The 16,553-nt window shown below is 42.9% G+C and overlaps 1 protein-coding gene across 4 annotated transcripts in view; it reads left to right on the top strand.

The window, feature by feature from the left end:
* The window catches only part of LOC139386005 (kelch-like protein 25), a 44,783-nt gene extending 33,791 nt beyond the window's left edge, over positions 1–10,992 (top strand). For 2 of the 4 annotated variants that reach the window (XR_011629001.1, XR_011628998.1), the window contains exons 3-4: positions 3,527–3,605; positions 3,944–5,635. The gene's annotated coding sequence lies outside the window, so the exon portion shown is untranslated. Of the gene's footprint in view, positions 1–3,526; positions 3,606–3,943; positions 5,636–9,498 lie in introns of those variants that run through there. The other 2 variants (XM_071131498.1, XM_071131418.1) reach the window with 1 other exon arrangement.
* The last annotated feature ends 5,561 nt before the right edge of the window (positions 10,993–16,553 follow it).

Genomic DNA, 16,553 nt, shown 5'->3' with positions numbered 1-16,553 from the left:
ATCTGAATTTACGCGTTAAAAAGAATCTCGGACGTATCAGACGTGAAAGCTATGATGAACAACTAAACTAACTAATCAAACAAATTTAATCCAATGTATTTATATAGCCCTTCTTACATCAGCTGATGTCACAAAGTGCTGTACAGAAACCCAGCCAAAAACCCCAAACAGCAAGCAATGTAGAAGCAATGCAGGTGTAGAAGCACGGTAGCTAGGAAGAAACCTAGAGAGGAACCAGGCTATGAGGGGTGGCCAGTCCTCTTCTGGCTGTGCCGGGTGGAGATTATAACAGAATATGGCCAAGATGTTCAAATGTTCATAAATGACCAGCAGGGTCAAATAATAATACTCACAGTGGCTGTCGAGGGTGCAACAGATCAGCACCTCAGGAGTAAATGTCAGTTGGCTTTTCATAGCCGATCATTCAGAGTATCTCCACCGCTCCTGCTGTCTCTAGAGATTTGAAAACAGCAGGTCTGGGACAGGTAGCACGTCCGGTCAGGGTTCCATAGACGCAGGCAGAACAGTTTAAACTGGAGCAGCAGCACGGCCAGGTGGACTGGGGACAGCAAGGAGTCAACAGGCCAGGTAGGTCTGAGGCATTGTCCTAGGGCTCAGTTCCTCCGAGAGAGAAAGAAAGAGAGAAAAAGAGTGAGCATACTTAATAAATTTATAGTACGAATTTTGATGATCCTTGGTTGGGATCTAAGCAGATTATTTGTTGCGATCGCAAACGTAATAAAATGGTGGTCCGATAGTCCAGGATTATGAGGGAAAACATTAAGATCCACAACATTTATTCCAGTTAACAAAACTAGGTCCAAAGTATGACTGTGGCAGTGAGTAGGTCCGGAGACATGTTGGACAAAACCCACTGAGTCGATGATGGCTCCGAAAGCCTTGGAGGGTGTCTGTGGACTTTTCCATGTGAATATTAAAGTCACCAAAAATCGGAATATTATCTGCTATGACTACAAGGTCCGATAGGAATTCAGGGAACTCAGTGAGAAACGCTGTGTATGGCCCAGGAGGCGTATAAACAGTAGCTATAAAAAGTGATTGAGTAGGCTGCATAGATTTCATGACTAGAAGCTCAAAAGACAAACATTTCAGGGTTTTTTTGTAAATTGAAATTTGCTATCGTAAATGTTAGCAACACCTCTGCCTTTGCGGGATGTGTGGGGGATATGGTCACTACTGTAACCAGAAGGTGAGGCCTCATTTAACACAGTATATTCATCAGGCTTAAGCCATGTTTCAGTCAGGCCAATCACATCAAGATTATGATCAGCCATTAGTTCATTGACTATAAATGCCTTGGAAGTGAAGGATCTAACATTAAGTAGCCCTATTTCGAGATGTGAGGTATCACAATCTCTTTCAATCATGGCAGGAATGGAGAAGGTCTTTATTCCAGTAAAGATTGCTAAGGCGAACACCGCCGTGTTTAGTTTTGCCCAACCTAGGTCGAGGCACAGACAGTCTCAATGGGGATAGCTGAGCTGACTACGCTGACTGTGCTAGTGGCAGACTCCACTAAGCTGGCAGGCTGGGGGAGTTAGAGCCCTGTCTATGTTCGTAGATAAGTTGAAAACACCCCTCCAGCTATGATGGAGTCCTTCACTCCTCAACAGGCCAGGCTTGGTCCTGTATGTGGGTGAGTCCCAGAAAGAGGGCCAATTATCTACAAATTCCATCTTTTGGGAGGGGCAGAAAACAGTTCTCAACCAGCGATTGAGTTGTGAAACTGCTGTAGAGCTTATCACTCCCCCTAACTGGGAGGGGGCCAGAGACAATTACTCGATGCTGACACATCTTTCTAGCTGATTTACATGCTGAAGCTATGTTGCGCTTGGTGACCTGACGGTTTCATCCTAACATCGTTGGTGCCGACTTGGATAACAATAACCCTATTAGAGGTCGACCGATTATGGTTTTTCAACGCCGATACCGATTATTGGAGGACCAAAGGGGCCGATATCGATTAATCGGACGATAAAAAATAAAAAATATATTTGTAATAATGACAATTACAACAATACTGAATTAACACTTATTTTAACTTAATATAATACATCACTACAATCTATTTAGCCTCAAGTAGATAATGAAACATGTTCAATTTGGTTAAAATAATGCAAAAACAGGCCTCCCGGGTGGCGCAGTGGTTAAGGGCGCTGTACTGCAGCGCCAGCTGTGCCATCAGAGTCCTGGGTTCGCGCCCAGGCTCTGTCGTAACCGGCCGCGACCGGGAGGTCCGTGGGGCGACGCACAATTGGCCTAGCGTCGCCCGGGTTACGAAGAAGTTTTAGGTTGTAGTTATTTTAGGACTATTTCCCTCTATACCATTTGTATTTCATTAACCTTTGACTATTGGATGTTCTTATAGGCACTTTAGTATTGCCAGTGCAACAGTATAGCTTCCGTCTCTCTCCTCGCTCCTCCATGGGCTCGAACCAGCAACACAACGACAACAGCCACCACATCGAAGCAGCGTTACCCATGCAGAGCAAGGGAAACAACCACCCGCTCAGAGCTAGTGAAGTTTGAAACGCTATTAGCGCGCACTAACTAGCCAGCCATTTCACTTCGGTCACACCAGCCTCATCTCGGGAGTTGATAGGTTTGAAGTCATAAACAGCGCAATGCTTGACGCACAACGAAGAGCTGCTGGCAAAACGCATGGAAGTGCTGTTTGAATGAATGTTTACGCGCCTGCTTCTGCCTAGCACCGCTCAGTCAGATACTTAGATACTTGTATGCTTGTATGCTCAGTCAGATTATATGCAACACAGGACACACTAGATAATATCTAGTAATATCATCAACCATGTGTAGTTAACTAGTGATTATGATTGATGGTTTTTTATAAGATAAGTTTAATGCTAGCTAGCAACTTACCTTGGCTTACTGCATTTGCGTAACAGGCAGTCTCCTTGTGGAGTGCAACGAGAGAGAGGCAGGTCGTTATTGCGTTGGACAAGTTAACTATAAGGTTGCAAGATTGGTTCCCCTAGCTGACAAGGTGAAAATCTGTCTTTCTGCCCCTGAACGAGGCAGTTAACCCACCGTTCCTAGGCCGTCATTGAAAATAAGAATGTGTTCTTAACTGACTTGCCTAGTTAAATCAAGATTAAATATAGGTGTATAAAAAAAAAATGGCAAATCGTCGCCCAAAAATACAATTTTCCGATTGTTATGTCCTGACGAACCACGTCCAGATAAAGTGTCCGGGGTGGAAAAAAATGGAATGAAAAAAGTCGAGCAAGGAGAAAAAATTCAAATATAAACGGTAATTAAAAAATAGAAACCGTGAAGTTGGCAGGTAGCAAAGTAAGGTGAGCAACAAACCGCACAGCAGCACGTAAACAAGTCTACAAATTGTGACCAGAAATTAACACTAATCGTAGATTCAGTAGTGTTAATTGTGAAGACCCAGACGTTATTTAATTTTTTTATCATGAATTGTCTAATTTGCTAGCCAGCTAAAGACATGTGGCAAATTAGTTTTCCCATTTGTTTTCAGGGACTAAAGAGGGCACCTGATTGGCATTTCACGCAATTGGCTTAGCAGGAGGAAACAGTTATGCTTGACTCGTTTGGAGGTAAGACATTTCAACATCTGATGGAAAAATGTAAATGCAGCCAGTTGTGTTCTGTTCAATCTATGCTTGCTTGCCAGCCAAGTTATTTGTGCATTCTGTTGAGTCTGTTTACCTAACGTTTGCTGACTTTCTCTTACGATATTGTGTTGTACCGTTGGGTTTGTCTTTACTAGTTAAAATTAGAGGATAAGTTATTTTACTACTCTTAATGTAAACAACTTGATCAAGTCTATAAATATGCAAAACTTAACAAAACAATTGCACATTAAGAGGTTGTACCTGCACTGAAATTTGAGCAGTGAGGTTAATATCTCCCCTCTTATCTGTGCTTGTTCCAGGTTGAAGGATATCCCACCCTGACACCTTGGCAGATGTAAAGAACTTGAGAACCCCCCAGCCACCAGGACAATCACCATATCCCAGGATTTGTTTCAGGGGTGTGCAACATCACAATGTTAGATACTTACTGTACTGCTGGAGCTAGAAGCATAAGCATTTCGCTGCACAAGCTATAACATCTGCTAATCTGTGACGTGACCAATAAACTTTTATTTGATTGTCATGCAGATTGTTCAGGTCATTGTAATTTATGACGCTCATTCTAAAATACAGATGTGACTTTTGGGGGATTGCACTGTGTGCAAGTCTTACATTTAGACCACAATTAGTTGATTGAGGTGTTGGTAAAGGGCTGGAACAAAACCTGTAAACTCCTATGTGTAAAAACATTTTAAAAACCTGTGGAATTTTCTAAGCTATTTAAAGGCACAGTCAACTTAGTGCATGTAAACGTCTGACCCACTGGAATTGTGATACAGTGAATTGTAAGTGAAATAATCTGTCTGTTAACAATTGTTGGAAAAATTACTTGTGTCATGCACGAAGTAGATGTCCTAACCGACTTGCCAAAACTATAGTTTGTTAACAAGAAATTTGTGGTTGTTGAAAAACGAGTTAATGACTCCAACCTAAACTTCCAACTTCAACTGTATTTACCCCATACATACAATTATCTGTTGGGTCCCTTAGTCGAGCAGTGAGTATCAAACACAAAGACCAGGGAGGTCTTCCAATGCCTCACAAAGGGCAGCTAAAAATTAATGCAGACAATGAATATCCCTTTTGAGCATGAAGTTATGAATTACACTTTGGATGGTGGATCAATACACCCAGTCACTACAAAGATGCAGGTGTCCTTCCTAACTCAGTTACCGAAGAGGAAGGAAACCAAGAGGAAGGAAAGAGTTAGAGTAAAATTGGCTGTGATATGACAAAATGGAGGATGGATTAACAACATTGTAATTTCTAAACTATACTAACCGAAATGACAGTGTGAAAAAGAAGCCTGTACAGAATAAAAAATATTCCAAAACATGCATCTTGTTTGAAATAGGGCACTAAAGTAAAAATGCAAAACATGTGGCAAAGAAATTCATTTTATGTTCTGAATACAAAACCTTATGTTTGGGTAAAATCACTGAGTACAACTTTTCATATTTCCAAGCATGGTGGTGGCTTCATCATGTTATGGGTATGCTTGTCATCGGCAAGGTTTTTTAAAATTTTTTATTTAAATAAACCGAGGTAAGCAGGCAAAAGATGCATGAAGATGTCAGTTGATCTGCTCTACGACGCACACAAGCTTCAGGGGATTCATCTGAAGGTAACCCAGGACCTGGCTGTAAAAATTGCGAAAAGGGCCTATGGGATAAATGAGGCAAAAATAATGTGACCAAACCTGAGTTTTATTATATCTCTCGGATATAGGACAGACACTTCAAAATCTTGTTCCTTATTATTTATTTATTTTACTGTGTTTTGCTATTTATGAATTATTCAATGCGTTTCTATGGGCTCTAGCAGTAAATCAAATCAAAGTGTATTTGTCACGTGCGCCGAATACAACAGGTGTAAACCTTACAGTGAAATGCTTACTTACAGGCTCTAACCAATGGTGCCAAAAAAAAGGTGTGTGTGTGTGTGGGTAAGTAAAGAAATAAAAACAACAGTAGAAAGACATTTGAAAAAAGAGTAGCAAGGCTATATACAGACACCTGTTAGTCAGGCTTATTGAGGTAGAATGTACATGTAGGTATTGTTAAAGTGACTATGCATATAAGATAAACAGAGAGTAGTAGCAGAGTAAAAGAGGGGTTGGGGTGGGACACACAATACAAATAGTCCGGGTAAGCATTGGTTACCTGTTCAGGAGTCTTATGGCTTGGGTTAAAAACTGTTGAGAAGCCTTTTTGTCCTAGATTTGGCACTCCGGTACCGCTTGCCATGCGGTAGTAGAGAGAAGAGTCTATGACTGGGGTGGCTGGGGTCTTTGACAATTTTTAGGGCCTTTGTAAGGGCGTTCGTCTGTAGGAGGAAGAGAAGCGGACCAAAGCGCAGCGTGGTGGTTATTCATGTTTTAATAAATCGCTACACATGAACAAACTAACAAAAACAAGAAATGTGAAAACGCAAAACAGTCCTATCCTGTGACACCAAACACAGTGACAGGAACAATCACCCACAAACACACAGTGAAACCCAGGCTACCTAAGTATGATTCTCAATCAGAGACAACTAATGACACCTGCCTCTGATTGAGAACCATACTAGGCCGAAAACATAGAAATGCCCCAAAACATAGAAAAACAAACATAGACTGCCCACCCAACTCACGCCCTGACCATACTAAATAAATACAAAACAACAGAAATAGAGGTCAGAACGTGACAGCCTTCCTCTGACACCGCCTGGTGTAGAGGTCCTGGATGGCAGGCAGCTTTGCCCCAGTGATGTACTGGGCAGTACGCACTACCCTCTGAAGTGCCTTGCGCTCGCAGGCCGAGCAATTGCCATACCAGGCAGTGATACTCTCGATGTTGCAGCTGTAGAACCTTTTGAGGATCTCAGGACCCATGACAAATCTTTTTAGTTTCCTGAGGGGGAATAGGCTTTGTCGTGCCCTCTTCACGACTGTCTTGGTGTGTTTGGACCAATCTAGTTTGTTGTTGATGTGGACACCAAAGAATTTGAAGCTATCAACCTGCTCCACTACAGCCCCGTCGATTAGAATGGGGTCGTGCTCGGTGCTCCTTTTCCTGTTGTCCACAATCATCTCCTTAGTCTTGGTTACATTGAGGGATAGGTTGGTATTCTGGCACCACCCGGCCAGGTCTCTGACCTCCTCCCTATAGGCTGTCTCGTCGTTGTCGGTGATCAGGCCTACCACTGTTGTGTCATCAGCAAACTTAATGATAGTGTTGGAGTCGTGCCTGGCCATGCAGTCGTGGGTGAACAGGGAGTACAGGAGGGGACTGAGTACGCACACCTGGGGAGCTCCAGTGTTGAGGATCAGCGTGGCAGATGTGTTGCTACCTACCCTCACCACCTGGGGGCGGCCTGTCAGAAAGTCCAGGATCCAGTTGCAGAGGGAGGTGTTTAGTCCCAGGATCCTTAGCTTAGTGATGAGCTTTGAGGGTACTAGGGTGTTGAATGCTGAGCTATAGTCAATGAACAGCATCCTCACATAGGTGTTCCTTTTGTCCAGGTGGGAAAGGTCAGTGTGGAGTGCAATAGAGTTTGCATCATCTGTGGATCTGTTTGGGCGGTATGCAAATTGGAGTGGGTCTAGGGTTTCAGGGATAATGGTGTTGATGTGAGCCATTACCAGCATTTCAAAGCACTTCATGGCTACGGGGGTGAGTGCTATGGGTCTGTAGTCATTTAGGCAGGTTGCCTTTGTGTTCTTGGGCACAGGGACTATGGTGGTCTGCTTGAAGCATGTTACAGACTCAATCAGGGACATGTTGAAAATGTCAGTGAAGAAACCTGCCAGTTGGTCAGCACATGCCCGGAGCACACGTCCTGGTAATCTGTCATGCCCTGCAGCCTTGTGTATGTTGACCTGTTTAAAGGACTTACTCACATCGGCTACGGAGAGCGTGATCACACAGTCGTCCTGAACAGCTGATGCTCTCATGCATGCCTCAGTGTTGCTTGCCTCGAAGCAAGCATAGAAGTGATTTAGCTCGTCTGGTAGGCTCGTGTCACTGGGCAGCTCGCAGCTGTGCTTCCCTTTGTAGTCTGTAATAGTTTGCAAGCCCTGCCACATCCGACGAGCGTCAGAGCCGGTGAAGTATGATTCAATCTTAGCCCTGTATTGACGCTTTGCCTGTTTGATGGTTCGTCGTAGGGCATAGCGGGATTTCTTGTAAGCTTCCGGGTTAGAGTCCCGCACCTTGAAAGCGGCAGCTCTACCCTTTAGCTCAGTGTGAATGTTGCCTGTTATCCATGGCTTCTGGTTGGGATATGTACGTACAGTCACTGTGGGGACAATGTTCTCAATGCACTTATTGATAAAGCCAATGACTGATGTGGTGTATTCCTCAATGTCATCGGAAGAATCCCGGAACATGTTCTAGTCTGTGATAGCAAAGCAGTCCTGTAGTTTAGCATCTGCTTCATCTGATAATTTTTTTATAGACCGAGTCACTGATGCATCCTGCTTTTATTTTTGCTTGTAAGCGGGAATCAGGAGGATAGAGTTGTGGTCGGATTTACCAACTGGAGGGCGAGGGAGAGCTTTGTACACGTCTCTGTGTGTGGAGTACAGGTGATCTATAATTTTTTCCCTCTGGTTGCACATTTAACATGTTGATAGAGATTTGGTAGAACTGATTTAAGTTTCCCTGCATTAAAGTCTCCGGCCACTAGGAGCGCCACCTCTGGGTGAGTGTTTTCCTGTTTGCTTATTTCCTTATACAGCTGACTGAGTGCGGTCTTAGTGCCAGCATCTGTCTGTGGTGGTAAATAAACAGCCACGAAAAGTATAGCGGAGAACTCTCTAGGCAAGTAGTGTGGCCTGCAGTTTATCACAATATACTCAACTTCTGGCGAGCAAAATCTAGAGACTTCCTTAGATTTCGTGCACCAGCTGTTGTTTACAAATATGCACAGACCGCCCCCCCTCATCTTACCGGAGTGTGCTGTTCTATCCTGCCGGTGCAGAGTGTATCCTTCTAGCTGAATATCCATGTCGTCATTCAGCAACAATTCCGTGAAGCATAGGATTTTACAGTTTTTTTAAGGCTGTATTCAATGTTAAATGTTTTTTTTTATACCTACATAGGTCCTAAAAAATTCTAAATCAAATGGCTAAATGATACATTTTTATGACCAACTTATAACAATTCCATACGTTAGCTTAGTAGATATTGTGATCTAAGGACTTAAAGCTACAGGGGGTTTAATTGCACATACAGAACTAACATTAACAATATGCATGCCAGTCATTCCCGCTTTATTTGACCTTTATTTAACTAGGCAAGTCAGTTAAGAGAGATGAACTGCTTCTCCTAGTTTTTATGAGAAATATTACTGTGATGAAAATTCCAGATTGTCTGCATAATCAAATAACATACAGCTCAGACACCCATATAGACCCCACAATAAATGCCACCAGGGGTCTCTTCACAGTCAAAGTTCAAAACGAATTCATGCCAACACACAGTATTTAGTATACAGAGCCATGATCGCATGGAACTCCCTTCCATCTCCAATTACTCAAGCAAAATGACCATTAAAAATGTATAAAACATCTCATGGCACAATAGGGACTGAAATTATGCACACACTAACAGTCTACACATTCTTTAGTTGTATTGTTTGTATATCGTTGTATTTTACATTTGTGTGACCGTTCTTGTCTATCAGTGTATCTGTGGAAGAATAGCTGCTGCTTCGGCAAAATCTAATGGGGATCTGAATAAACCAATAAGTTGAGTTGATGTCTTGAGTCTGTATTCCTCATTGGCGCTGTTTTGTCTGTTTCAGTGTTTTGCCTCTGAGACATGAGACTTTGGTTTCACTGTGTATCCATCCGCCTCTCTGTTCACAGATGTCACATGTTTCCGGCCATAGTGACTAGCAGAGGCTTGCCTGCCTGTAGACCAACGAGATGTGTCAAGCGAGTGAAGGGTTTGGTTCCGCCAGGGTCGCCCAGCTATAGCTGTTACGCCAAACACCCCCTTGGAGGTAAAGACTGTTCCAGATTATCTGAGGGGTCCAACGGCAGAACACAAGGTCCTCCAAGAGGGATGCCATTTGCTGGATCTTCTCCCTCACATAACAATGAGACATCCATACCATGCTTCCTAACAGTCTTATTCATGACCATGGAGAGAAACAGACCCTTTATAGACAGACAACCGATTTGGGTATTATTGCTCAGTATTTCTATAGTATAGTATCCCCTATTAGATCATCCCAGCTTTGAACCCAGGCGATGTAGTCTTAAGGGGTGATTGTTTTTTGTAAATGACAATTAATTAACTACAGTAAGCAGGAACACTATCCCTTCCATCATAAAATGTGGTGCTGTTTGTTAGCTCTTTGCTGTAGGCTCTCAGCACACACTGTTAATGAGCCTCAGCAGACACTCAGATCCAACAAGCAGCCCTACACTACATTGCAAGTCAACTCTTTAAAACAATGAGATACTGTATATCAAAGAAACACAATACGTATCATCTAACTTTCAGGGGAAGTACATGTTAAAGTATAAGCAGTTGTACTGTATTTACTTTGTATCTATGAATTCAGCCTGGGACTCCTGTCAACACCACAGCACAATTTGCTATTGTTGACCTCTTATCATTGAAGCATTTCTTGAAGGTATGAAACGATACCCATTACTCACTGGTTTAATCAAGATTGTTTCCATGTCATTTTAACCCCCAAATTAAATGTGATTACATTGGAAACATGGAAAACTGATTTGGATTAGCAAAAAGTAATCAACGTAGGGGAATTGTCTTTTTTTCACCCACCTTTTAACCTAAATCCAATGCACATGGTGACATTTCTTGTTGATTTCAAGTTGAATTCACATTTGTTGACAACTTAAATTTAAAATCAAAACTAGATGTTGAAATTGCATCTGTACCCACTGGGTACATTGTGGTTGATGTGTGTTTTAGTTATACAACCTTGGCACTATACATTTGATAATATGTCAATGAGGGTACTAAGCTTTGATATTGGGATTTTTCCAGGGGTGAATTTGGTTTATATCTGTAGTTTATTTGTGGAATGATAGCTGCCCAGAAGCTACAACCTTTTTCTTCAGAAGCCCCGTAGGAGGGGGGATTTTTTTTTTTTAAATGATAAAGACTTTTTTTAAACTACAGTTACTTTTCCATGTGGGGGGTGCCTTCAAGGACTGTAATAAGGCCTCCTTGTGAACTGAATTCCTTGTGCCTAATACTGGTAGAAAGGTTTGTCATAAATTCACTCTGTTAAAGTGTTTGAATAAATTACTTTTTAATTCACATTGACTACTGGTTGGTTCCATAAGTACAGGGACGGGGATTAATTGAGTGCCTCAGCCTGCCGTCCTGATTTGTCACACCTCTAATGCAGACATTCCAGAGGGCTTTGAAGTAGACAAAATCATTTTATGATCGTAATTAGAGTTAGATTAAGAGCAGTGGGGATTTATTCCGGAATTTCATCCTTTTTCTGATGTGGTTAGTCTGATGAGAACGTTAATAGAAGAGGTAATAGGCACAGCTAAGTCAGCCTAGTAGTAGAAGTAGTCGAAGGAGGTGTCCACTTCACTGGCTGTAGCAACAACAATGCAAGAAATATGTTCTCTTGAAAGCTAAGATTCATTATTTAATGCAAGGTTTTTTGGAAGCACAGTTCGGTCGATATTTTTTATTTTACTTTAGGATTCAAAACACTTACTCTTGCAGTATGCTGCATCAAATTACCCATTCTGTATTTTCACTTGTATATAGAATCCCTCCTTCATGAGCACCAATATAAAGACCCTAAAGCTAGCCTAGTGAAGGCAACAGTAACAATAAACCTCGCTCTGCTGAATATGTTGTCTGCCTAAATCAATTATTTAGAGTTCTATTTATAACTGTTTGCCTTGCAACCCTCTCTTTCCCGGGATACAAGGGTCTTATCCTGTAACGTTTGCTCTGCTACAGCGAGAAGCTATTAGCATGACCCATTAGGCTGGGAGTGACAGGTGTGGAAGCGGACCACAACAGAGATATTTCCAGCTCAGTCCTGGCCCCTCAGGGAAAATAAATGCAAACTGTAGATTTCACAGATTATTTTTTTTAGCTGAAAGGAAAGTTTAAAAACAGAAGTATTGTCCCCGGCCACTTTTTAAGTAGTGGAAATAGGAATATTCGAGATGTCCACTCATCCTTATACCCATCCAAATAATAACACCAACCCACTCACCAATCTCTCAACCTGACACTCAGAGTGACAGTATGTCCACAAGGTTGTTGCAACTCTGTTTTTAGCTCATTACAGACACATTTACCCTCACCTCTAATCTGCCTGTGTGGCTGTCAGCCCAGAAGCTTTAGGAGGAGTTCCAAAGGCAGCCAATGAAGGGCACAGGCAGGCATCGCCAGGAAGCGTAGCAAGTCCTCTGGGCAGGTGGAAGGTGAGTCTTCTGCCAGGAGACGATCCCACCTGCCTCTCAGCCGTCTGGACAGACCACCTGCTGCCCTTCATCATCGCTGATATCCAATATCATCCAAGATCACCCTCCCTCCAACACATACTTTAATGCCCTTAGGGTTTTACAAGAGAAAGCAAATATCACATTCCTTTTTCATTTATTAATTTATGTGTACAAGGATGTGGGCTTGTCCTGCATGTTAGATTGGGATGGCACTGTTCATAAAACTAGTTGATTTTCCATGTAATCAATTCCCACTATATGCTGTTTTCCATCCTGAGATGGTGGCACTCTGCACCAGGACGTCCCTTGTAACCCCCACACAAATTGACTCCTGACTACAGGTGTTACCATATAATAAAGTACTATACCTAACTACTTTCAGGCTGCATACTTCCAAACTGCTACATGAAATGGTCTGTGTATAGCCCTAATAGCATGTTAGCATTCACAGGGAGGTTGCTCACTAATTGAAATGCAGCATCAGAGTTGTTACATGTGTTTTCATAAGCTGCTTCATAATTGAGCAATCCTGGATCTTCACTTATGTATATTTTAGCATATCCACCCCTCTCTTCCCAGTTCAGAAAACCCTCAAGCAACACTTAAGTCTTGCTAAACTTTACAGGATTTCAAAATGCAATGAATGCCTACTGTTTTGAATAAATAAATATCAACAACCTTTCTCACTGTTCAGAGAAGGGAACAGAAAATGCTTTGTTTCAGTGTCCTTTCATGTTTTCTAACAGAATACTTATGCTTTGGCATTGCATTTGCTCAATGACTACATGCTACAGTACATCCCCACCGATAATACAGCCAGACGTATATGGCAGGGTCTACAGGAAATCACTACAAAAATAAAACCAGCCACGTCACGGACACCGATGACACACTTCCAGACAAACTGAACACCCTCTTTGCCCGCTTTGAGGATAATACAGTGCCATTGTCGCAGACCTCTAACAAGGACTGCACCCCCCCTTCTCCGTGGCCGATGTGAGTAAAACGTTTAAACGTGTTAACACTCGCAAGATTGCTGGCCCAGACGGCATCCCTAGCCACGTCCTCAGAGCATGCGCAGACCAGCTGGCTATCAAGGACTGTGGGCTCTCCTTCTCCGTGGCCAACGCGAGTAAGACATTTAAACGTGTTAACCCTCACAAGATTGCCGACCCAGACGGCATCCCTTACCGCGTCCTGGTGGCTGGTATGTTTACGGACATATTCAATCTCTCCCTATCCCAGTCTACTGTCCCCACATGCTTCAAGATGGCCACCATTGTTCCTGTACCCAAGAAGGCAAAGATAACTGAACTAAATGACTACTGCCCCGTAGCACTCACTTCTGTCATCAAGAAGTGCTTTGAGAGACTAGTCAAGGATCATATCACCTCCACCTTATCGGCCACCCTAGATCCACTTCAGTTTGATTACCGCCCCAACAGGTCCACAGACAAAGCAATCGCCATCACACTGCCCTATCCCATCTGGACAACCTATGTAAGAATGCTGTTCATTGACTACAGCTCAGCGTTCAAGACCATAGTATCCTCTCAACCCGCCTTGTGCAAATGGGGCCTGGACTTTGATGGGTCGCCCCCAGGGGGTGAAGGTAGGAAACAACATCTCCACTTCACTGACCCTCAACACTGGGGCCCCACAAGGGTGCATGCTTAGCCCCCTCCTGTACTCCCTCTTCACCCACGACTGCGTGGCTATGCAAGCCTCTAAGTCAATCATCAAGTTTGCAGACAACACAACAGCAGTGGGCTTGATTACCAACAACAAGAAACAGCCTACAGGGAGGAGGTGAGGGCACTCAGTGTTTGGTGTCAGGAAAACAACCTCTCAGTCAATGTCAACAAAATAAAAGAAATGCTTGTGAACTTCAGGAAACAGTAGAGGGAGCACTCCCCTATCCACATCGAAGAGACAGCAGTGGAGAAGGACGAAAGTTTTAAATTCCTCGGCGTACACATCACAGACAAACTGAAATGGTCCTTCACACAGACAGTGTGGTGAAGAAGGTGCAACAGTGCCTCTTCAACCTCAGGAGGCTGAAGAAATTTGGCTTGTCACCCAAAACCCTGACAAACTTTTACAGATGCACAATCAAGAGCATCCTGTCGGGCTGTATCACAGCCTGGTACGGAAACTGCACCACCCTCAACCGCAAGGCTCTCCAGAGGGTGGTGCAGACTGCACAATGCATCACCAGGGGCAAACTACCTGCCCTCCATGACACATACATCACCCGATGTCACAGGAAGGCCAAAAAGGACAACCACCACACGAGCCACTGCCTGTTCACACCTCTACCATCCAGAAGGCGAGGTCAGTACAGGTGCATCAAAGCTGGGACCGAGAGACTGAAAAACAGCTTCTATCTCAAGGCCATCAGACTGCTAAACAGCCATCACTAACTCAGAGAGGCTGCTGCCTACATTGAGACCCAACAACTGGCCACTTTAATGAATGGATCACTTGTCACTTTAACTAATGCCTCTTTAAATAATGCTACTTTCATGTTTGCCTTTCTTACATTGCTCATATCATATGTACATAATGTATAACATCTACTGTACATACAGTACACCATTATACCATCTATTGCACCTTTCCTATGCCACTCGGCCATCACTCATCCATATATTTATATGTACATATTCTCATTCACCTCTTTAGATGTGTGTGTATTAGGTAGTTGTTGGGGAATTGTTAGATTACTTGTTAGATATTATTGCACTGTCGGAACTAGAAGCACAAACATTTCGCTACACTCACATTAACATCCACTAACCATGTGTATTTGACCAATACACTTTGATTTGAGTTGAGCTACTGCTAGCAATAAATATGTATTATCCGACAAGGAGCAATTATCTGGGTACATTCATTCATGTCAATCCTGTCCTTTAGTGTTACCATGAATCCATTTTAGATAATTGGCATAGGAGAACTTTGTTTGGCAGCTTGTAAATCTCTTCTGAAATGATTCTGTTCATAAGACTTGAACATGAACAATCCCAGCTTTAGAACTCTGGGTGTCAACTAGTCTGATTAATCAGACTGTAATACACAATTCATTGGTACAGTTGAAGTCGGAAGTATACATACACTTAGGTTGGAGTCATCAAAATTAGTTTTTCAACCACTCCACAGATTTCTTGTTAACAAACTATGGTTTTGGCAGTTCGGTTAGGGCATGTACTTTGTACACGACACAAGTCATTTCTCCAACAATTGTTTACAGACAGATTATTTAACTTATAATTCACTGTATCACAATTCACTAAGTTGACTGTGCCTTTAAACAGCTTGGAAAATTCCATAAAATGATGTCATGGTTTTAGAAGCTTCTGATAAGCTAATTGACATCATTTGAGTCAATTGGAGGTGTACCTGTGGATGTATTTCAAGGCCTACCTTCAAACACAGTCCATCTTTGCTTGACATCATGGGAAAATCAAGATAAATCTGCCAAGACCTCAGAGAAGAAATTGTAGACCTCCACAGGTCTGGTTCATCCTTGGGAGCAGTTTCCAAATGCCTGAAGGTACAACGTTCATCTGTACAAACAATAGTACTCAAGTTTAAACACCATGGGACCACGCAGCCGTCATACCGCTCAGGAAGGAAGGAGAGGCGTTCTGTCTCCTAGAGATGAACGTACTTTGGTGCGAAAAGTGCAAATCAATCCCAGAACAACAGCAAAGGACCTTGTGAAGATGCTGGGAGGAAACAGGTACAAAAGTATCTATATCCACAGTAAAACGAGTCATATGTCAACATAACCTGAAAGGACACTCAGCAAGGAAGAAGCCACTGCTCCAAAACCGCCATTAAAAAGCCAGACTACAGTTCGCAACTGCACATGGAGACAATAGAACTGTTTGGCCATAAGGACCGTCGTTATGTTTGGAGGAAAGGGGGAAAGGCTTGCAAGTCGAAGAACACCATCCATCCAGCAATGGGGTGGCAGCATCATGTTGTGGGGGTGCTTTGCTGCAGGATGGACTTCACAAAATAGATGGCATCATGAGGATGGGAATTTATGTGGATATATTGAAGCAACATCTCAGGACATCAGTCAGGGAAGTTAAAGCTTGGTCGCAAATGGGTCTTCCAAATGGACAATGACCCCAAGCATACTTCCAAAGTTGTGGCAAAATGGCTTAAGGACAACAAAGTCAAGGTATTGGAGTGGCCATCACATAGCCCTGACCTCAATCCAATAGAAAATGTGTGGGCAAAACTGAAAAAGCGTGTGCGAGCAAGGAGGCCTACAAACCTGACTCCGTTCCACCAGCTCTGTCAAGAGGAATGGGCCAAAATTCACCCAACTTATTGTGGGAAGCTTGTGGAAGGCTACCTAAAACGTTTGACCCAAGTTAAACCATTTTAAAGGCAATGCTACCAAATACTAACTGAGTGTATGTAATCTTCTGACCCACTGGGAA

The sequence above is a fragment of the Oncorhynchus clarkii genome, chromosome 1 (assembly GCF_045791955.1).
Source record: "Oncorhynchus clarkii lewisi isolate Uvic-CL-2024 chromosome 1, UVic_Ocla_1.0, whole genome shotgun sequence".
Lineage (NCBI taxonomy): Eukaryota > Metazoa > Chordata > Actinopteri > Salmoniformes > Salmonidae > Oncorhynchus > Oncorhynchus clarkii.
The sequence above is the reverse complement of the archived record's forward strand: the minus strand, read 5'-3'. Positions and strand labels throughout refer to the sequence as shown.